General features: G+C 42.9%; 1 protein-coding gene across 2 annotated transcripts in view; it reads right to left on the bottom strand.

The window, feature by feature from the left end:
- OSBPL3 (oxysterol binding protein like 3) overlaps positions 1-17,031 on the bottom strand; it is a 161,275-nt gene extending 144,244 nt beyond the window's left edge. For both annotated transcript variants that reach the window (XM_033088448.1, XM_033088445.1), the window contains exon 1: positions 16,165-17,031. The gene's annotated coding sequence lies outside the window, so the exon portion shown is untranslated. The remainder of the gene's footprint in view (positions 1-16,164) is intronic.
- Between the last annotated feature and the right edge of the window lie 5,734 nt (positions 17,032-22,765).

Genomic DNA, 22,765 nt, shown 5'->3' with positions numbered 1-22,765 from the left:
TTATTTTAAAACACTGCACAACAAAGAAAGAGAGAATGCCGTGGGAGTAGTAATTAAGAGCAAATGCAGGTGTCTGCATAAAGGGAAACCAAGGGAAATGAAACACAAATCCTTCCACCTCATTAGTCTTCTAAAAATATTCTCTTAATACAAAGGCATGCCCTGCTTATGCAGGATATAAATGAATGAGAAACCTAATCGAAATGGTTTTTTGAAATGGTGAATCTTAACTACATAACCCTGATACAAATACTTTGGAGATTTAAAAAAAAGGGGTGGGGGGAATTATGGCACTAAACTAGTCGAACAGTGCTTCAAATAAACACAGAAATGGACAAAATAAAATCAATGTATAGTAAACTCAATTATCTGTGCCAATGGAGACAGATTTTTAAAAAGCTTTTCCATTAGGCTGTAAAATATATTAATAGAAACACAGGCACTTTGAGACTGATGAACAGACCCCAAACACTTACCCTCATCTGAACTTGGCATTAATTCATTTTTAACTTGATCTCAATAGGCCTCAAGAAGCAGGCAAAAGGAAAAGACCTGAAGTCTAGGCAACCACCAGAGGAAGGTGACTTTACAGCCAACTTTCAACGTCCTGTAGTAAAAGGAGATACCAAAAAGATAATTAACTGAAATTCACAAACACTCCATCACAGCTCATGTTGGTCAATTTACAAACCAGTTTTGCACAGAAATATCACCAACTAGGTAGCCCCTGCAGAAAGAAATAGGAAAAAGAGATGGGATGCTGTCAAGGTACTAATTATACCCCTTGATCTGATCTTGTCTGCCTTCAGGCAAAGGTGCTAATAAGCAGTGGAATTTGGAAAAGGCAGGTAGAAACAATGAAAACAAGCAAGAGATTTGAATAACCAAATTTTCAAGTAATTTTTTTTTAAAATCTGAAACTAATAATTCTTGGCTCGTGTAACAATAATGAAAAAGAAGAAGAAGGAGAAGGAGAAGGAGAAGGAGAAGGAGAAGAAGAAGAAGAATGTTCTCCCTTACAGAAAAAAAGAATTAGAATTATCCCCAATGATCTGAGGTAGGAATGGCATTAAAGAAAAAAGGAAGATCAGAAGTTACCTCCTTTATCAGAGCAGCTTTATTAAAGACATTTCTGCTGTCCATTCAGCCAAAACCAATCATAATTGTCTAACACTGACATGGTTAAACAGGTTTGAAGAGCGGATCACCATCAGCTGAATGTAGCCTTGAAAGTAGCAATAGAGACAGCAAGAAGAGCGCTTGCTGAGGATCTAACAAGGGCTGGCAGTCAGGTTAGTCCATGAATCAAGGAATGACTAGGAGGTCCCTCTAGAAGGACTCACAAAATAGATGAGTAGCTTGGGAAGAGACTAGATAAACAAATGCATGGATAGCATCAGAGCTGAGCATTCACTCGTTCATCAAGCATTTACCCTGAGTGTTCACAGCACTAAAGGATGGACATCCATTGTATTTGTCTAGCCAATTCATCCTTCTGCTCCCAGAACCTCAATCCTCCGCTGAGGAACCATCCCTTCCGCTGGTTCCACAGGGAGCACCTGACACCCTGCATGGCCAGTGACAGCCCTGGTAACTCTGGCCCCACTTACTTGTTCAGGGTTAGGGGCAGGACAATCAGAGGCAATGAGTATCTGCAGAATAGTTTTGTAGCATGTAGGAAATAAGCCTGTAGCTGCTAAGGGGTAGTCATGTGGAGAAAGCCTGCCTGAGAATGAAGCCAGGTGAAACAGGAGATGGCAAGAAACAAAGCCCTGATGACATGATTTGCACCCCTAGATCCAGCCATGCCTGAAGGCAGCCCTACTCCTAGACTTTTTAGCAACAAAAGCCAATAAATTGTCTTTTAAATTGTCCTTAAGCTGGATGGGTTTCTGTTACTTGCAAACAAAACATCTTAATACATTGCTGCTGTCCTATTCCTTTAAACCCCTTTATAGGAATAATTCTTCAGCCAGAGCACCCACCCTCAATTATTAAAAAATCAAATATCTTTTGAAATGGAACATTCTGAGAAGTGGATATGAAATAAGTTTGTCCTTTGTTATTCCCTGCATTTTATGAACCTTTTGATGACTGACTTACTTCCTCCCACAAAGGAAGACAATCTTCTTGGTGGAATTGATTATTCACACCAGGTCCCAATACCAGGTTGTTTGGGCCTGAACCTGTCTGTTCAGCTCTGTCTTTGTGGCTCCCAGAAATTCATAGGATGAAGTGAAATTGGAGGGTTTTGCTGCTTGAATTCACTTCATTCTGCCTCTCCCATGGAAAGGAGGAGAACCCAAATAAAGAGTATGGGGATTCTACATCCTCCCTTCTGACCCGACTTCTCCACAACACAGAGGCCGGTCATGTGGTCAACCTCAGTTGCAAAGTGCTGATATCAGCAGTCACATTCTGTGGGGTTTTTACCTTTCGTAATAGTGAAATTACAAAACCCCATTCTAATACAAAAACACAGATTTGCCACAAGAATCCACAATATTCTGGCCGGTATGCTTTGCCCCTTTTGCTGATATCTGTACTGGGTACACAGTGGCACATCCATGTGATTTCACATCTGATTGCCTAGGTGTAAGGGCATTGGTGAGGGGAGTATGCTGAACCAGCTTCTGAATCGTAGAATTTGCCAGGAAAAAAAAGGTAGAAGAGGCACAGGACTAGAAGTCCAGGGAACCTGGATTTGGTCATGGTCCATCTTTGCCACCAACTACGTGTGACCCTGCATAAGCCATTTCACCTTTCAAGGTACCAATTTTCTTATTTTTAACATGTGACAGATTAATGTTTTTCACTGTCAGTGGTGACTCAGGTAGTGGATGGTGAAATCAATTCAGTGAATCAAGACCAACCTTAAAAATATGATTCTAGGGTTGAGACAAGAATTATACAAGATGAGTCTAGAGCACCTTGTAATGCCAGAAAGAAAGGACGCACTCCAAATACTGACAATGACGGGCTTGTGTCAAAGGGACACAGGAGCCAACTGAAAAAGTGCCTACTAACCAAAGCTGGAACACCTAGAGGATCCAAATAAAGTACTATGGGACTATAACCCAAATAAATATCCATGAACCCATACTGATATACTGACTAACTGAATAAACAAATGAAGGTGGATAGACAAACCTGCACGCAGAAGAAAATAATTTTAGGTAGATACTCCGCCCTTGAGGAGATAGAACATAATTCCCCACGCCTTCATTGTGGGTTGCACTTAGTGCGCTGGGAAAAGAATAGCTGTTCAGCAGAGCAACTTGACAAACACTACCTCCGCCGACTAACCAAGGTCAACATCAGCAGTGACAAGTCCTGTTGACAGTATGTACACTCAATATGATGTGATGAGAATGATACTATACCGACGTGATCTTTCTCCCCGAAACCCATAACCCGAGTCTTATCATGAGGAAAAACATCAGACAAATCCCACCTGAGGGACATTCTACAAAATACCTGACCGGTATTTCTCTAAACTGTCAAAGTCATCACACACAAGGAAAGCCTGAGAAAATGTCACAACCACACAGAGCCTGATGACACATGATGAGTAATCATAATGTGGAAGCCTGGATGGTATCCTAGAATAGGAAAGGGACGTGAGATAAAAACTAAGGAAATCTGGATAAAGTACAGACTTTTGTTAATCATAATCTATGAGTATCGTTTCATTAACTGTGACGAATGTGCCTTACTCACGGGAGATAATAATAATAGGGGAACCGAGGGTGGGGTCTAAGGGAAGTCTGTACTATCTTCACAACCTTACTGTATATCTAAAACTCTTCTACAATGAAAAGCCGTTTCTGTGTTGGGGGGCGGATTAAAACAAACTCTGAGCATCATCAGAGCAGATGAGCTCTAAGGTTTTCACTAGCCGAAAACGCAATGTAGAGGAAACACTAAAACTACTGTAAGAAAAGCTAGATGCAAATCTCAGCTCTGCCATTTGCCCCTTGGGTAAGTCACTGCCTCACCCAAAGTCCTGTCTGATTTTCCACAGCTGTACCACAAGGGCGGTACCTGTCCTGCCTATCCCACGGGGTTCTGTTTTGTTGGGAGAAGCAAAGTATATTAAACTGATTTACAAACACGGAAACACTATACAAAACATGGAGGTTATTATAACCTAAAGATAACCAGAATTCTCTGGTTCTTCCCCAAATCAGGGTGGACTCGGAGCTGGTTGAGATTCAGTCTTTTGCCTCCTGAACCAGTGCTGGGATGTTCAAAGGGGTCTCTGGACCAGCAGTCTCTGCATCACCTGAGACTTTGTTAGAAACACAGAAACTTGGATCCCACCATGCATCCACTAAGTCAGAAACTCTGGGGTGGGGCCCAGCAATCCGTGTTGTTACAAGCCCTGCAAGTCATTCTGAGGCTACTGAGGTTTAGACCATTGCCCCAGAGAAAGCCACAGATGATTGTGATAACTGAGTCCCATTCGCACGGGCCACCCTCCTCCAGCTGGCTCCCTGCCCAGCTAGCCATCACATGGCTCTCAGCTCTCAACCCCTTCACATCTATTAACAGTTGGCTAATTCTCACACAACTCCACTGAGGGAGGGGAGGAGCAACAGCACTACCCAGAGGGGTGCAGGGAAGTGCGTGACATGCTAAACCCTTGCGTGAGTTAACTAAGCTAGAGCAAGACCCAAGAACATGGATGGTTGTTTTACCCAAATAACTTGTGACGTTCTTAGCAATGAAGGAAAATTGAGGCATCTCTCAGAACCACACATCACACATTTTACAGAGACCCAAATTCCAGCATCCTGTCCTTCCGGTCGCAAGCATTTGTCAGACAAAGGTGTCAATCTGTGGGCCAGAAAAGGCAACAATCTTATATAAACATCCACCTACACTCGCCTACATACCCATATGAAAATAAGACCTTCGGATGCCAGAGAACAAAAGAGGCTTCCATGTCCTTAATCCAGGAACAAATGATGCAGAACTGAAAGTAACACACTGCAATGCTATTTTGGCCCATGGGATCAAAGACTAGAAAAACAGGAATTACAAGTCAGGAGTATGATCTTAGTTGGTCAGCATGAAGATGTCCTTTTTCTGAACCAGGCTTAAGCCACACCTGTTATTCTTTTCCTATGTTGACACCTCATTATTGGTATTATTTCTAATGACATGCCTACAACAAACTTAAGACAACACTAGGCTAGAGAAAGGCAGCGTTGAAAAGCTAATTAGGGTGAAATTTTATACTGTTTGTGTGCATGTATATTTACAAGGTAAAAGAACTGCTGGTACAAGCACAAAGCCTCTCTAAAGAATAGAGGCAGCACATGGTGTGTCTTGTGAGAGGAATATTACTCCTCAGCACAACTCATAAATAAATCATTCACATAAAAATGTCAACAAATAATCATTTCTTTCTTCCCCTCCACTTTCCTTATTCCCCATTCACAGTCTTCTGGGAAAACAGAACCTCCATCCCATAATTTACTGACAGATTAAAAAGGAAAAAGATACCCAACACGCCACCATAGAGGCGAATTCAGCTTCAGTCAAAAAGCCAACCACGAGTGAATCGGCACTAGCCATCATCCCTTCTGCAGATACTGAGTACCCACACTCACAGGCCATCTGCACAACCTATCGCAAAGTTTTACGGTATTTTTTCCAGTCCCCTACCATCCCTCCTCCCTAACAATGAAGGCACAGTAAGTGCTCAAGTCATACCACATTTAAGTTTTGTATTTGACTACCAGTCGAACGGATTCAACCATATTCCGCCGTTCAGAACCATTTTGTGGCTCTCCCATTGCCAGAGAATGGAATGGCCACACACTGCCCTCACGCTACCGTGACCCTCTACCCTCCAGCTACATCAGATAGCTCTCTTTTGGCCTTTGCTCATCACTCCACTCTCCCTGAAATGACTTGACCTTTAAAGTCTTACCACATTTCAAGGCCATGCTCCATAAAGATCCCTCCCAGGCTCTCCTTCCTGGCTTATTCCTTGGAATTACCCTACTCCATTCACCAGCAATCACGGAAATAATACCCATCCCAGAGAGTGGTTGGGAAATTAAATCAGGTGATGTTCTTTCAAAAAGTACTGAGAATAGGGAAACTAAAGAGGTCCACAGTGGTGGCAATTTTTAAAATCAGGAAATAAAAGGTCTTAATGCCCCCCAAAAAAAGTACTGAGAATAGTGCCCCCACTTTTTGTTGGCCATCCATAAAAAGAAGTTACTATCAATATCTTTAGACGGTCCTCCTAGTTTTGTGGCTAGTTACCCTTCCCCTATCTACCTCTTGGCTGACATTCCCCAAGGTATCACGTGCATTTCTCTCCCGGGACCTGCCCAAAACGTTGTACAGTTTGAGCCTCCCTTGGAAACCTCTTCAACTGCCATAATTTCAACTAAATTGGCAATTCCCAGAAGCGATCACCAGCTTTGCCCTCTCCTCTGAGTTACCTGCTGGATATCTCCACTGATATCACCCACGCTCTTCAAGCTCAGCATGTTCAAAACCCAAAGCATTCTTTTTCCCTAAGATCTAGTCATCTTCCTATATTTCCCTATAGCAGTCAATGGCAGCTTAATCGTTTCACTGTATTAACTGACTTCAAGTTTGTTCTCCAAAATGTGTCAAAAATCCACAGAAAACAATTACAGTATTTCTATTTGTAAGTATTATAATAAAGACAGTGAAGGCGCTACATTTTATTAAAATGAATGATTAAAGTATAAAAATTCCCTATTGTTAGTCATTATTGAAAAACACGAAAATACAGAAAAATGAACATCTGCTTTCCTAAGCTTCTTTTCTGGAACACTGAGCTCGTGGGGTCGAATACAACAGTCAGCAGCATGGGAATATTTGACTATAAATGAACGTTGCAGCGAAAATGTTAAATAACAGTCATCTAACACAGTCAATAACATACATCTGCAACTCTGGTGTCATTAATTCTTTTTTTGTTTGCTTTCTAGTATATTTAATGTAGAATAAGTAATACATTTACACGAAACAACGTTTAAATCTCCTGCCTGTCCTTGTGACACCATTCTCCCTTCCTTGTGGAATCTGATGTTACCAACCTCCGGTGTATTCTTCAGAGGTATTTTATATTTATGATATACAATGGGTACCAGTAAATGTTTATCAAACAGCTCTCTGGAAAAACAAAAACAAAACTTCTGCTTTGTTGCCTTTGCTGATTTCCATGGTGTAAATACTCGCACCATGGCCAATTTCAAACTACCAGCCAAGGTCACTGACCAAGGAATTGGGAAGAGATACACACCATTGGTTCTCAAAGCCTTTGCAAGCTGGTTTCAGCCCAGTAGTTTGAGTCTGTATACATATGCATGAATATGTACATGCTTATGTGTATGGACATAGAAGTATGTATTATATATGGATTTATTTTTACTCCAATGGAAGCATACCATTCATTCATGTATATATAGTATGCATGCCACAAACGTATGGATTCTACTCCTTCCTTTTTTAACTTAACAATAAATCTCAGAGGCTGTTCCAACTCAGTAGATGTAGAGCTGCCTCCTTTTTAACCACCCCATTATTTATTCAGCAGTCCTAATTGATTGACAATTAGGTTATTTGCAATCTTTTATTTTATTCAAATAACAGTCAATAAATAACTATGCACATATATCAGTGTGCACATTTACATATCTGTAGAATAAAATTCATAGAATTGTTATGGGTGGTTCAAAGGATACATATATTTGCAATTTTGATCAATACTGCCAATGGCGCTGCATAGAGCTTAGACCAATTTACACCTGTATCCACTAAGAATACCTGTTTCCTCAAACCTTTGCTAATTGTGTTATCACATTTTGTTATATGTGTCAATACAATAGGTGAAAAATAACATCTCACTACAGTTTTAATTTGCATTTCTCTTTTTATGAGTGAGGTTAAAATTTTTATACGCTTAAGAATCCTTTGTAAGCCATTTTGTAAACTGTTCATATCTTTGCCTCTAGAGTAACTGTTCTTTCTCTTATTGATTTTTTTGTTCTTTATACATTGATGAAATTAGATCTTTGTGACATAAATTGCAATTATTTTTCTAAATTTATTGATTGCCTTGTGATGTACTTTTAAAAAATTTGGCCTTGCAAAAATGATATATAGTTAAATGAATCCATCTTTTCTTTCATAGCTTCTGGATTTTGTGTCATATCTTGAAAAGATTTTCCATCTCTGTTATTATTAAAATGGTATTCTATTTTTTTCTAGTTGTCTCAGTGTTAAAGTTTAGATTCATGTGAAATTTATTTTGGTGGAAGGTGTGATGCAAGACTCCAACTTTATTTTTGACCTGATTGTACCAACACCATTTATTATCTGCCAACAATTATCTTTGCCCTCTCCCTCAACCCCATTCCTCAACCCCCTGGTTCCTAGAGGCTCTCTTTCTAACTTTCCAATATTTACATGTGGTCTTTCCTTTCTTCTCCCATTGTGACCACCGCGGTTCAGGTCTCATCAAGCTTGTGCTCTCAGCCTCTGACCTACCCTACCACCACTAGGATACCTTCTCTAAAATAGCTCCCATTATACACCTCCTTGTTCACGGTCTACAGAATAAAATCCAAAACCTTACTAGGGGATTCAGAATCCACTCCCATTGGGCCCCAACCTACCTATCCATTCTCATTTCCTGTCACTTTTCCCATTTAAAACATTCCTTATCAACAAACTGAAGGGTTCACCCTTCCTTAAAATGCTATGCCTTGGCTCATCTTGAATTCTTTGCCTGCGATGTCCTTTCTACCTAGCTTTCCATTCCCTTCCTGCATCTGTCCTACGGGTCCTTCAAGGCTTGGCAGAAATGCCCACTTCTCGGCCAAAGCATCTCCCATCGCTCTTTCTGTGCTCCTACAGCCAGAGCTGCACCGCTGGGATTGGATCCAGATTCTGATTCTCTGACTCCCAGCCCTGTGCTTTTCACCACACTGAGGGGCCATCCGGTCAATGGCCTGGCAGAATGACAACGGAGAGGCAGAATGACCCTACTACACCCCATCTCTGCCCTTTGTTCCCTTTGTGACAGTGGATAAACTACTTAAGCCTCTCGAGGCCTTTGACAGTCAGGGGTTCTTTGGGTGGAAGCAACAGTAACCAATCTGTCAAATAAACCAAAGGAAACGTATTGGGAAAATATCAGTGTAAGGAACTAAGGGGAGGCTGGAGAAACAAACAAGCCCTGGCACAGCTTCATGGGACCAGAAGCCAGACCCCAACAATGTGGTCCGGACAGGGATGGTCTGGTCAGGACACACCCTTGACAACAGAATGACACGTGGCACTGGACCCAGACTCTGGCAAGAGGCATTTATCTGCCTGGTCTGGCTCACAGGGCCACCCATGGCCGAGGAGAACAGGACTCTTGTTCTGGTCCCAGCAGACCATATCCAAAGGCAAGAAGGGATTCCTTAAATGGAAATCTGGAGGGTTTCCAATTGGATGTTAGACAACCAAAGCGCAAGTACTGTAATTGTTCCCTGGTCACCATCAAAGGCAGGATGGTTCCCCATCCCCAAACAACTCCAACAAGCTCCAAAGGACACCTCGGTTAAGTCTATGTACACGAAAAGTTTGCTTGAAGCAGCTCGGAACCTGTGAGAAAAACCCAAGTGGGTCTTCCCTATATCCTTTGAGGCCTTTGAATACCCCTAACTCGCTTCATCTCAGCGGCTAGACAACTAAACTACACCCAAACTGGAGCCAGCAAATTATCTGAAGCTACTTCCAGGGCTATGCTGAAGAACGGGTTGCTAAATCGCATTCAGTCTCAGTTACAAAGGTGCTAAAAATTCAACTTTGGACGTAATTCCCAGTAGCAAATAAACAAACCTATGTGTAGCATCATACAGAGCAATTTAAAACCTCGGAAGAAGGGTTACACCCCTCCTCCTCCTCAGTCCACCTGGCGTCCTGCAAAGACACAAGGGCAGAACTTTCCAGGTTCTCATCCTCTGAGGATTCCCCCACCCACATTCTCTTTCCTCCTCCTGCTTCAGCCCATCAGCAGCCTGAGTCATGACCTACAGAAAAATGGAATTTTCTCTCAAGGGTCCCAATTAAAATGCAGACTCATTCTCTTAGAGCCACACATCCCCACTGTAATTATCGAAATTTCTGTGACTGTTTAATATCTATATCCCTTTCTAAACTGTAAGCTCCTTGACGGGAAGTTTCACATCTAATTCATCTCCATATGCCCTGTATCCAGCCTGGTTCCTGCCACATAGTGTGTGCTCAATAAATACTTATTAAATGTATAAACAAAAATCATACTTTCATTCCAGGAAGGCATTTACTTCAAGTTTAATAATGCTTGTGAGATTAGAAAAAAACATTATTTAGCTCTTGCTTCTAAACATTTCAGATCACTGCCCAACACAAATAATTTGGGGAAGAATATTTGTTTTACAAGACCTAAATTGTAACTTTAAATTTCTTATATTACATTTGATATCAAAACAGAAAACAAGTACAGGAAGCTTTAATAATAGTACCACATTTTTATACACGTGTGCAGAAATGTTATATTGAGAAAAGTGTTTGACCCACAGAATATTGGATAAACAATATTTGGAAAAATATGGTTACTATTTTAACCATAGAAAGTAATCAAAATAATAAACTTGATTTTATATTGACAGTCACAAATCCTCTGATGATCTCTTGTTGGGCTGCTTATATTGCAAATTTGATTCTGTTCTACTTCATATTCAAGCTCTTTTTTCAATTCTCTCTCATGATCTCAAAAATCACAGATGAGAACTCATATCCTCTGGGCTCATTTGTCTAACCCACATCCCAGAGAACTGGGTTTATTTATTACCTTGGCTATTATTTTGTGAGTAAATATAGACATCTAGAGAGCGACTTAACATCCATCTAAAGAAATTTTATATGAAAGCAATTTGCTTCTCAGCCTAAAATCCACACTTTATTGTTATTATTATTTAAGAATCATATTCCAGGGATCTTGGGGACTCTAGAAACAATCAGAGTCTGGCTCCCAAACAAACAGATCTAGGCAGAGTAATTATACGAGTTTGGACAATTAAGTTCATGAACTCATCCTAGAAAAAGTGCTACAACCCGCATTGCTAAATATCACTACAGTCACCTTCGAAGTACTCCTCTTGGGGAACTATGCACGGACACCAGCACCTAGTCCACCCTTCAAAGCAATTTTGGAACTCTTTCCTGGAATGGCCATCAGAGCTGTCGTCGTATTAACCTTGACTTCCCGAATGTCATCAAAATGTCTTCCTTTCAATATTTCCTTTATCTTTAGGTCAAGAAAGAAGTCATTGGGTCCAGATCAGGTGAGTAGGGAGGGTATACCAATACAGTTATTTTTTTACTGGCCAGAAACTCCCTCACAGACAGCAGTGCCATGTGAGCTGGTGCATTGTCATGATGCAAGAGCCATGAACTCTTGGCAAAAAGTTCAGGTCATCTAACTTTTTCACGCAGAGTTTTCAGCACTTCCAAATAGTAAACTTGGTTAACTGTTTGTCCAGTTGGTACAAATTCATAATGAATAATCCCTCTGAGATCAAAAAAAAGGTTAGCAACAGCGTTGCAGCAAGTTTGCGAACTTAATCGTAAAGCAAGTCCAAGGAAAAATTCAATTTCGGGGTATAAACACTGCATTTCCTATATTTTTCCAAGATGAAGAAAATATGTCATCAACTACAAAAGAATCAGATTAACAACTAAAGGAGAAATTCTTCTAATTGCTCATACTGCTATTCCATTTATTATAAAAGAAGTTATAAATGTTCACAGATGAAGTAAGCCCAGGAATGATATTGGAAGCGCCACAGCCTGCCTGCTATAAGCTTCTACAAAGAAACATCTTTGAACAAATCAATAGTTCCCAATCTTTTCATATAAGAGGAATCCTTCATAAAAAATATTTCACTCCACAGGTTTTAAAAAATTAAGATGTCACTGGTTTTCTTATGAAAAATTTCCAGCATATACAAAAGTATATAGCAGCACTTTCTGACAGTGATGTAACATGGGCCATAGAGGTAATTTTAATTTTTTAAGTAACCAATTAAAAAGAGAAAAGGGAAATAGGGGAAATTATTTTTAATTATATATTATCATAATATATGGAAAATATATTCCTTTCAACACATATATGATTTAAAAAATTGAGATAATTTTTCATTTCTTTATACTAACTTTGCAAAACTCAGTGTGTATTTCACACTTACAGTACGTCTCAGTAAGGATTAGCCACATTTCTAGTGCTCAATAGCCACATGCAGCCAGCCAATGGCGGCGCCACTGGACAGCAGATACTATAGAGAATAGTATTAAAACCCATGAACTCATCACCCAGCTTCAGGAATCATTAACTCACGGACAGCCTTGTTTACTCAATGCTCCCTCCCACCCCCAGATTATTTTGAAGCAAATCCTAAAAATCGTAGCATTTCATCTATGCTCAAATTTCCATGGTTATCTCATAACTTTTTTAACAGTTGATTTGCTCAAATCTAAACAAGCAACCATGAGGACCTCTTTTTAGTGACAATATTTTTCATGTCACCAACATAACGAGAGTTATACTTTCAGTAAAATGTTTTTTTCATTCAGATGTTTATTTAACGTCTGTCTTGTGCCAGGCACTGCTCTAGCCCATGATACAATGAAGAGCAAGACTCAAAGGAACTTCCTGTTTATGTTTAGTTCCTGACTGCACCTTAGGACCACTGGAGGAAGCTTTAAAAAACACCAGTTCCATCAACTGGCAAATGGATAAATAAAACGTGGTATATACGTACAATGGGGTGGTATTTATTAGGTAATAAAAAGGAATGAAGTACTGATTTATGCTACAACAGGAAAGAACCTTGAATACAACATGCGAAGTGAAAGACCACATATTGCATGATCCTATTTACATAAAATGTCCAGAAAACGCAAATCCATACAGACATAAAGTAGATTAGTGGTTGTGGGGTGAGGGGGGTACTGCTAATGGGTGTGGATTTTTGGGGGGCGTTATGAAATGTTCTAAAATTATGGTAATGCTTGCACACTGTGAATATACTAAAAACCATTGAATTGTGTACTTTAAATGGGTGAATTGTATGAAATGTGAATTATATCTCAATAAAGCTGTTATTTAAAAGAAGAGGTAACTGGATAAAGTCCAGTCCATTCACACAATGGTGCAAGGGCAATGGGAAGAGATGGACGTGAAAGACACTGACGAGGAGAGAGACCAGGGTTTGGGTGAGTGTGGTCTGAACACTAGTGACTGGGAAGTCAAGGAGGAAGTTTCCAGAGGGCTGAAATGCTGACAAATAAGATGCAGACAGGAAAGGAATTCACAGGGGACCTTAAACTATGCATGGAAGGCATTTTCAACTTAATAGCTTCCATCTTCCTTCCTTACTTCCATCACTCCTGTGGCCACTCTAGGTTGGAGGGCTCTCCAGCCCTCCCTGGAGCACTCCTGAAATGGAATTAACAATTAAGAAAATATAGTACTGCTGAGAGGCACAGTGTAAATAAAACTGGATTTCCCAGACCCTCGTGCAGGGGAAAACATTATACTAATCCCTAAAACTAGACTGGAAGTAAAAAAAAAAAAAAAAAAAAAAAAAAAGAGGTCTCTAATTCCTTCCCAGCCCCTATTTTGCCATGAGCCCTTCAGGAGGTAACCATGACACTCTTATCTAACTTCTCCTTGCCCTCAGTTTCACTACAAGAGTACAGAGTTGAAATGTCATGTTACTAAGAGATTGTAGGAGCTTTTGGAGTTAGTAGTGATTTCTCAATCTCCATTCCACATACGGGAGTTGAGATTGCTGCCTTTCCAGCACTTTCCTTAACAGGCATAAAGCATTACCGTGTTCAAAGTCATTTGCCACAGTGAGTAAAACCCATCGGATTTCTCTTTAGATTTAGGTGAAAGTAAATTTAAATTTAGGTGAAAGGAGAATTTCCTTTCCTCCTATATTGAAAGTCCCTCAACTACCAGGCCCACAAAACCATCAACTCAACTACAAAAATCAATGGCAGTAAGAGCCTCCACAATTCAGAAAAGCAGTACAACTAGAAACTTGATATTGGCAGTGGAAAGTTTGTAGCCCAGCCTTAGATGGTTTTAATATATTGCATCATTAGACTCTATGATACTGTGTTAACATCTAATTAAGTAGCGGAAACAGGAAACATTTCTGTATAGTGGAAGGAGCTAAAGATTTAGATTAAGAATCTAAATCTAAATTAAAGATTAAGACTGTTAACAAAATCTAGCTCAGTAATTTACTACCCACGCTGGGCAAGTTCCTGAAACTAGGCTGCAGTTTCTTTATCTGAAATGGACATAACATCACAACACTGCCCATGATGGTAAAGATTAAATGAGATAATACTACGGCTTATGGCAGCCTGGTAGTTTCTGGCCTGTAAGATAACTATTAACTACTGTTGAAACTATACCTGAATGAGAAAAAAACAAATAAATCTTCTTTTGGCTAAGCAATAGCTTTTGTTATAAAGCTAAATGTCTATTGGCTGTAATTGTGAAAACCCACATTCCAATTTCTTGGAAACGGCCTAACACAAGAGAAAGAAAGCGAACTAGAATTTTAGTTCTGCCAGGATAATCCTGGAAAAATTGGTTAACCTGCTGAAGCCTCAATTTCCCACCTGGTTAGAAATACCAAGCTTATACGACTACTGTAATGTTTAATGAGATAATCTATACAAAATTCCTAGTACATATCTGGTCCTTAGGAGGTGTTCAATCAATAGTAGTTATTGATTGGTATTTAATTTTACCAATAGCAAAACAAACAAACAAACATGAAAATCAAAACTAGCTATGAAATCACCACTCTTCATATTTTACAGAGAAGTTTTCATCATTCATTCCATAAATATTTTTTGTGCACCTACTGTGTGCCAGGCACTGTCCTTGACATTGGGGATGAAGTGATTAACAAGACATAAGGTCTCTGCTTTCCCGGAACTTCCATTCTAGTGGGGAAAGGCTGGTAGTAAACAGCCCCAGGAGATAATTTCAAAAAGAGATGAGTGCTGTAAGGAACACCGAACAGGATGATGTGCTAGCAAGTTGGAGGAAATCCTCACTTAGCTTGGGTGCATTTTAGCCCAAGTCTGCCTGACTGGTCTCCTTTGGCCAGAAGGGGGACCTCACCTTGCAGGATGCTCGGGAGTAGAGTGTGGGTGATCAGAAGCCAGACGTACACTTTTACCAGTCCGTGGAAGGATCTCTTTTGCATCTCCAGCTTAAAATATTTCTAAATGCCCCTATCCCAGTACTCAATCTCCGAGGGTCTGTGCAACATCTGGCGGGTCTCAGATACACCTCAACACAGTTTCCAGATACATCGAAAGCGAATTCACGTCCTCTTAGCTCAGAGTCCCGACTAAGGAGACTGGTAGATGTGAGACGGAGGAGAGAGCGTACTAGTGTGCAGAAGGTGGCTGACAAGTTTCATAACCAGAGGAGGGTTGCGCACCCCGGCTTAGGAAATATCGGGACGATCTACGACAATGCCCAGGGCGCTAGGAAGCCCAAAGAGGAGAGTGCCCTCAGCCTCCAGCGAGGACACGGGGAAGCGGACCAGGCCGGGAGAGCGAGGCAGGCGAGCCGGGTGCCTGCAAGGCCAGCGTCATCAGGGTCCCCCAGCCGCGCCCCATCCCGCGGATGTGGTAAAGCCTCGCGCTCAGCCCAATTAAACAGGTTTCCTGTACCTCCCGCCCCAACGCCGCGCCTCCCGACTGCCCAGGACAAGCCCTCTGCGCTGCATCCTCCTGTGCCCCGATCCAGGCCCCGGGGCTCCGCTCCTTCTCGCGGTGAATCCCTCCCAAAGCGTCCCTCTAAAGACAGAGCCACTGGCTGAGCAGCACTCAAACCCCACCTCCAGGGAGGCTGGCGCCGGCACCGAGGAAAATCTCCCTGGCTCGGGGCTGCTCCACCGGCCGGTGCTTTCCCGGGCGACAGAAAGCTGACTCCGGTCCTGCGGAGACTGCTGGCGCTCCCCGAAATCGCAGCCCTTCCGAGCCCGCGCCGCCGCGGGGTCCCCACCACACCGTTCTGGCCGGCTTCCCGGTGCTTACCTGCGCGCCCGACGCCGCCGAGTTCCCGGTGCCCGGCTCCAAGGTTCGTCCCAGAGCCCGCAGGAGGCAAACCTGGCTTCTCTGTCCTCCCGCAATGCTTGGCTGACAGTTCCCGCACAGCCGCAGGAGACTGGCCTCTCGCGGACGAACAGAGGGACCACAGCCGGAGCCGCGCACTGACCGCCTTGCGCTAGGGTCCCTTTGCCCGGCTCCGCTCGTGGGCGCTGCGATCTCGCGTCCAGGTCCCAGGACTTTGCCCAGAACTTCTCGGCACTCGCCGCGGGGCGATTAACAGGAGTGGGTAAGCGAGGAGGCGGAGCCTGAGCCCGCCATAGGGGCGGGCCACATGTGGGATGGCAGAGTGACCCACACTCCCACCAATCAGGAGTCGGTCCCGGGGAAAGAGGTGGGGCGATGCAGTTGGAAGAAGCGGGCGGATTCCATGACGTAGTCAGGAGAGTTGGGACCCCCAGTTCCCGACAGGTGGGCAGGGCGGAGGGAGGCGAGAGCTGCGGCTGGGTCTAGAAAGGGGCTCTCGGTAGCCCAGCGAGCTCAATAAATGTTTGTCGAGTGGCGTTTCCGGGCCAGGAAAGGAAGGAGAAAGTGAGGGCGGCGGCGCGGTAAGGGCTGGTTTAGGGAGAAGGTTCCAGGGGACACACGTGGTCGAACGGGCAAAGAGGACTCGACCTTTTGACAAAGTCAGACGGAGGCAAAAGAATAGTGAGCTGAGAAAATACGTAAGGAGGATTGCAGGCACGGGATGACGAAGGACAGACTCGGCGTGGGATCCCAGCCCGAGACTAACCCTGCCACCCAGAGGCAGTGATGCAGATTCGGGCTGTGGATCCAGGAGAAAACCTGAGAGGAGAGTGGTTGTTCTATGCAGTTTATGTGCGGGGCGGGGCGGGGCGGGCGGGACAGCTTCGTGGTTAAAATGCAGGAGCTCCTTGAAAAACGATGAAGTCCACTTGACTTGACTGCCCGTTAGCCCCCCGGCCTCCTTTGATCCTAGCACGAATGCAAGCAATTGATCACCGGGGGTCAGTTTGGAGACTGCAAATGTGTCGGGGGCTGCAAATGAAGGGGTGGGAAAGGCATTGACACTTATTGAGAGCCTACTGTGCGCTCCCAGAGCAGTTGTGGGCATGCACCTGACGATGGCACACCAGGTTCCTGCATAATGGAGCTTACATTTTAGTGGGGAGACAGACCAGAAAGAAAGTAGAACATATACAAATATAAGCAAACGAGAAAATGCTGATGAACTACGAGCACTGAAGTAATTGCCAAGCAGAGCTTTCAAAATCGGCGATGTGTGTGATCGGGAGCTGCGAATGCCCTGAGAGCCTCTCGGCAGAGGTGGCTTTTGCGCAGATTCCTGAAACCGGAAAAGGAGCTGTCACTCCCGGGTCTGGGGAAGAGCGTTCCAGCCAAATGGAACGGCAAATGCACGGTATTTAACCTCCCTGAAGATCCATCTAATGTGCCTCAGGGAATTGGACAATGCGTGTGGCTCTCCAGGCTCGGTGCGTGGCACAGAGTGGGGGCTCCAGAATGTGAAATCCCAGTGCCACCCGCCACGTGCGGCGCTCGACGCATTTCCAGTTTCCCAACTAACCCACCCTAAGGATTCTGAGGCTGTTGCCAGAGCCATGCTATTCGCATCTCATTTACCACGCTTGGTTCTCCTTTCCTGGGACCATCCCGGTCCGGGAATGTCTGGGACTTTTTGGGACCTAGCAGGCAGCGAACACTGTAAAGACAGGATCCCCACAAGCTGGAGAGCGAACCCACTGTCAGGCTGCCCGCGTTCGCAGTCGGAGAACCTTATTGGAGATTTAAAATCAAATGACTCAGGTTCTTTACTCATTCCCCCCTCCCCCGCACCCGACCAACGCCAGGTGGATGGACGTATCTGGCAGGCGTCGCGATCATTCATTCCGAATTCCAGGAGGCACCTTGCCCACGCCCAGCACGGATTGCCTCAGCGTCTCAGACGTCGTTTTCCCACCCTACTTGCATTTTTCAGTAATTTCTCTCAGAGAGAGGAGCTGGATCTTGCCTCCCTCTCTTTCCTCAAGCTCTTTTCTCTCTCTTCCTCTCTCTACCTCCCACCCTCACCCTGTCTCATTGGCATTTATTGTTATTTGCATACAGCTTTATTGTTGAAACTAGCATTTTGTTCTTGGCTTCTTCAGTTTCTTCCAATTAACCAAGTGTGTGTGTGTGTGTGTGTGTGTGTGTGTGTGTACATATATATTTCTATTTGTCCTTGAGGCAGTTAAATGGACAGGATGAGTTATTCATATTCATATTGTACCTTTCCTCCCAGAAAAAAAGAGAACTCGTACTGTCTTTTTATAGTTTCATTTCCTCTTCGACTCCTAAATAAGCTTCCAGGCTTACCAGCTCCTAAAAACAAAAGGGAAAAAAAATTAAAGTTGAATACCACGCAGAGCTAATTATTCTTGAAAAAACTTGCTAATGTCCTAAAATTAGTTTTTTCCTCCAAGTTTTATTTTAAAGCAAGGATCTGCATGTCTACTCCAACGAGATCAATGGTTCTATAGTAAAAACTTCTAAAGGTCCTCATTAAACTGTTGAACAAACTCTTTTCATCTTAGGAGACGCACCCATCACGGTGGGAGTTGTTCACAATTGGATAAATATTCTCAGCTTCTGAAATTCTTACTAGGTAAGCAGGTGTTAAGAGTTTACATGTTTTGATAGTAAAGGAAGCTGATGAGAATGGAGTTCCCTGGAGGGGTGTCTCCAGCGGTCTCTAGAATCAGACTGCCTGGGTGCCTGCCTTGTGCTGACCACTTCCTGATTCGGAGAGCACCTTTCGGTATCTGTAACATGGAGACAGTAATTGTACATACTAGGCTACACGAAGAGTTTCATCATCAGTGTGAAACGACTTTCACATAGCTTTACTCAGAGTTCTTAGTCTCAGCACTGTTGACATTTTGGGCCAAATACTTTGTTGTCCAGTTATGTGCCATGCAGTCAGCAGAATTTCTGGCCTCTACCTACAGATGCAAGGAACATCCTATCCTCCCTACAAGCAAACGTCTCCAGACATTGCCAGATGTTTTCTAGAGGGCAAAATCACTCCTGGCTAAGTACCATTAGCCTAACACAGAGGAAGTGCCAACAGATTTGGACGCAGTATACGGAAGCACATAAAGATAAAGATTTCCAGAATGGCAAATTATGCTGCCCTAAATCTCATCTGCAAAATGAGAGTCGTAATAATGCTAACTTCTTAAGACTGGCTTAGGATTAAATAAAATTGTGCATGGAAAAGCAATTTGATCAGTGCCTGGCATATAGTAAGCTTATAAGCTTAAGGCATATAGTGAGCTTCTGTTCTCATTTTCTTCCTGTGAAGGGAAGGCATTGGACTAGGTCAGGGATGACATATTTCGGCTTATTTGCTGCTACTCTCCTCTGAGCCTCATGCCAGATATAACTTTTAAGTCAGCACTGTCTTTCCCACTGAACCCAAATGGGGACTCAGAATCCTTCTCAACACAGGGCTTTAGAACGCTACTACTGACAGGATCAGCATGTGGGATGCTGCTGAATTACTGTGCTGGGGATAAATGAACTTGAAGCCATTTTAAGAGTAAGGTCTTAAATTATCATAAGATTAAAGCTTCCATCTTATGGAATGGTGACTACAAGACAAATGTGATGAGAAGGAACTATAGTTCTTCACCTCGTCAATCCCTTTTATGAGGGAGGAGGAGATAGTTCTAGCATCCTGACTAGAATCATCCAGCCTATGCGTCGTTAGAGGCTGGGTCTCCTACCTTCTTAAAGTGTCCCCTATTTCTGCCACTCCCACCACCAATGAGAGGAGGAGAAAACACTTGTCTGAAGCAATGAGGCAACCCTCCCCATCCTATACACTCCTCATCTTCTTTCTCCTTCACTTCTATCTGGAAAATGAATCAAGGTATTTACCTGCACAGGAACACCTTGTAAGCATTCTTTCAAAGGTGTTAGTCCTCATCGCTCAGGACTGCACAAGAATTCACCAATTCCTTCATCAAATACAGACTGACTGTCTCCTTTGTGTAAGGGACCATTCTTAGCAGGCCCTTTAAGAGATCCAAAGATGGATCCGTGGGTGTCCCTGCCCTCAATGTTTTTAGAGTTTCATATATTGGGCACATCAGACATGGACATAAATAACTACAATACAAGCTCAAAAATGGAAAATGTCCTAAGAGAGGTACCAAAAATGGTTCAGAGAACGGAGAAATTATTTTGAGAATTAGGAGCAGAGAGTCACTTCCGGCATGTCTTTGTTGACATTTTCAACTTTTTGATCCGAACTTCTTATTTATTACCAAGTTATCCTTGTAGAGGAAGTTGCAACATTGTTAGGGTTCCTGGTTTAGACACAGCGCCTGCGTACTTTAAGTGGCTACTATCAGTGCAACTAAAAGTCACAGTATATTCTAACTCTAATAGTCATTTTTCATCGGATGTTTAAAATGTCTGGGAGGTTCTAGAGGAAGATTACTCACCTTTAGTGACAACAGGCTAGCTTTCTCCCAAGCTTTTGAAAGAATCAGCTGTTTAGCATGTTATACTGTAGGAACGAATATAGGCCAGTTATAAAAAGGAACGTAATGGGTGAAGGGACACCAATGGCGTATACATTAAACCGTGAAACCGTCAGGACTGAACTACCTCAGAACTCAGGCTGAGCGTTCCATTATCTTTTAGGTACTCCCCATAGCACATGGACATCCTATAGTATTATTCAGGGTAAATGCTGAGTATATAATAACAGTCCACATGTATTTAGCATTTCTGTGCCAGGCACTGCCAAACTAGGCTACCAAGATTACTGCCACTCCTGCCACTATCAAGAGGCTGTCTGTCAAACCAGAAAGACTTAGCAGAACTGTTAGAACCACGCCCTCTCACTACAAGCCACACAGTAAAATGCATGCCTTAAATCCCGCTTCTCCTTTATTACCTCATTTCCGAATTCATGCCTTGCATGAATTGCAACTGATTGGGACAGTCCAAATCACATCTGCAAATCTAGCTGCAAAGAAGGCTAGAAAATGAAAGAAAGGCTCTCCAACCTCTGCAGTAAAGCATACTGGAAGGAACTTGGGCTGGAACAAGTCACAACATCCACCATCTTTTCCTTCAAATATCCAACAAGTACTATGTTGGCAGATAAAGGCTTTGTATGTTCTATCCTCTTTGGTGTGTTTCAGTTTTTATAGAGTAACCCAGGAGGCTTAGTCCTTCTCCAATCCGCCTAAATTCCCATCTCAGTCTCTCTCAGCAACAATACTGACGTTCAAGGCACCATCATTTCTTGCCTGGACAACTGCAGCAGTTCAATTCCCAGGAAACCACTCCTACTCGCCTGTAAGCCATTGTCCACTCTGCAGCCAGAGTGATTTTTTAAAACCCAAATCTAATCTTAAAACCCTTCCATAGCTTCCCGTTGCTCTTAGGATAAAAGCAAAACGACTTACATGGTTTTCAAGGTCCCATGAGGTCTGGTGTCTACCAACTTCATCTTGTGCCATGTCCCCCTCCCTTTCACCCCTTTTTTCCACACTGATCTGTTTCTAGGACTTTGTTTCTTCCTGACATGGGACATGTGCTTCTTTGGAATGTACTTCTGCCTAAAATTTGCTGCTCCCTTCTCTACATGTAATTAACGCCAACTCATCCTTTACGTGTCATTCTGTCACCAGGTAAGTCTCCCTTGACTTTCATGATTAGATCAAATTGTTCTATCTTATGCTCATTAGAACTGAAGTGTGTGTGTGTGTGTGTGTGTGTGTGTGTTGGTAGGACCTATCACCGTTGTGATTATATTTATTTTTCTGATCAATTTCTGTCTCCTAACTGGATCATAGCTTCCACAAGATGAGGACCACGTATGGTTTTAACCTCCCAATGTTTGCTTCAATACCTTGCAGTTAGTAGGCCTTTAACTATTTGTTCAATAAACAAAGGGAATCCCAAAGAAATAATCTTTCATGATGGTAGTGGGGGTGGGGAGGGAGGGTGTAGGTACCCACCGCGGCCTCAGTAGACAGACTGCTCCATCTCTCAGGTCATACAGAGGCTCTTACAGCAACTGGGCATCAGAAAGATGCTGTGTCCTTAAGTTACCATTTTGCCAGGGTCATAAGTTAACTGAGTTTTATTTTACCCTTTAATATATTTCCCTACTCCTTAGAATGCCTACATCAGGTCTCCCAAACCATATCAAAAGGGACTTCAGAGGAAGGCTTGGTGTAGCTGCTTCCACTCTAACCCAGCCCCACTCCGACACGCCGTCCCCTATTTATAGAAATGAAAACTAGGAATCCTTAATGCGTGTATAGTTTTACCTTTTCTCCAACTGGGTTTTCCACCTTTGCGTTAACCTCTTCATGTCTCCATGGTGTTGGTAGGACTTGTATCATGTGGCTTTCATCAAAAGAAAGTGCCCTGATCCTTATCACTCACACACAATTTCCTATCAATTCACAGCAACTTGGAGGGTCACACTCAGATGAAATTAGCGCTTCAGGGCAGAGACTCAAACTGTCTCCGGCTGGCTTTT

Source organism: Rhinolophus ferrumequinum, chromosome 20 (assembly GCF_004115265.2).
Source record: "Rhinolophus ferrumequinum isolate MPI-CBG mRhiFer1 chromosome 20, mRhiFer1_v1.p, whole genome shotgun sequence".
Taxonomy (NCBI): Eukaryota; Metazoa; Chordata; class Mammalia; order Chiroptera; family Rhinolophidae; genus Rhinolophus; species Rhinolophus ferrumequinum.
The sequence above is the reverse complement of the archived record's forward strand: the minus strand, read 5'-3'. Positions and strand labels throughout refer to the sequence as shown.